We start from the raw sequence: 1387 nt of genomic DNA on the forward strand, positions 1-1387 counted from the left end.
TAAGCTTTAAAAAAAAAAAAAAAAAAAATCAGCTGCTACTCCTGTTGGTGTGACTGTGCGAGAACTCCGGTCTCCGGTGGCCTGAAATGATTTGTGTTGGGTCCCTCCTACTATTATATTAAATGCATTAGGTTGAATTCAAGACAAAAGGTTTGGGGAGCAGGCAATATTCCATTTAGACAGTAGTAGAGAAAAAAGCAAGCAGGCAGCAAGTAGTGGTACTTTGAAACGAGGAATTAAAGCTTTGGATTTTTTCTTTTTATTTTTATGAATTACTTTTTATTGAATTATTGGAGATGGATTCATCCGTTCTTCCCGTAGCAAAAAGTCTCGATATTGTAGTTAAATGGTAGCTAAATCCTCTCTTAGAACACTATCATTTTACTGCTAAGGAAAATGAAATACATTGCAATTGTTGCCCTCGCACCAACAAATCCTGACACCGTCCCTGAACCGAAAATAGAAAGACAGAAGAGTTCAATAGTTCATAAAGATATGTACCCTCTAAATAGTATTTGACTGAGACAGAAGTCTCCCAATTCCTTTGATAGCAAGCTCCAGTCACGACGAACCATATCAAGACCTTTCTCTTCAATTACCTGGATGGCATATCAATATAGTGACAAGCTGGTAATTGTCACTAATTCCAACAAGCATACTGTTAAACTTGATAAAAATGTATTAAACATAATTGCTACTTCATAAGGTGTTCCATCCTTAAATTGTACTTTTACGTATAGTTGCTCATTTTTTCTACTTCAGGCTGTTTGATATAGAATTCAGTCATATGTTCCCTATTCAAAGCAACAAGTGTAGTCTCCAATGATTATATATAACTGCAAAGAGAATGGAAGAAAAACAAAATCAAACAGTTTTTCAAGCATGCAGCCAACTAAAAATCATGTCACAAGCACTAACATGAGTAGAATGGACTTGAAAGACATGATATTCAATAATTCAATGCAATTGTGTAAACTCAGGAAGGGCCAGTAAGGCAAATATAGATTTATACATAGCATATATAAGATAGTAGTTAAGTAAATCATGATTATGGAATCGAAGAAAGAATTAATCTGAAAAGACAAAGGAATAAAACAAGGAATATACAAATTTTTTATATAACATTTGGATTTCATTTTTTTTCCTAATTGTCTTCAATTTTTAAGCAAATTACAAATTTACCATTATTTCAATAAAATATGAATACTTTTGTTTCCACTCGTCTTCTTTTCTCTCCACCCTCTCCATTTTGTTTTTTTTTTCTTTTTTCTTTTTTAAGCATTGTTTCCACTTTTTAATTGTTTCTCCACCCATTCTCTCTTTTGTAATTCCAAGTCCAAAAGCTAGCTATTTTGTTTTGTTTTTTTTTTTTTTTTTTTTTTTTTTT

Source organism: Ipomoea triloba, chromosome 16 (genome assembly GCF_003576645.1).
Source record: "Ipomoea triloba cultivar NCNSP0323 chromosome 16, ASM357664v1".
Classification (NCBI taxonomy): Eukaryota; Viridiplantae; Streptophyta; class Magnoliopsida; order Solanales; family Convolvulaceae; genus Ipomoea; species Ipomoea triloba.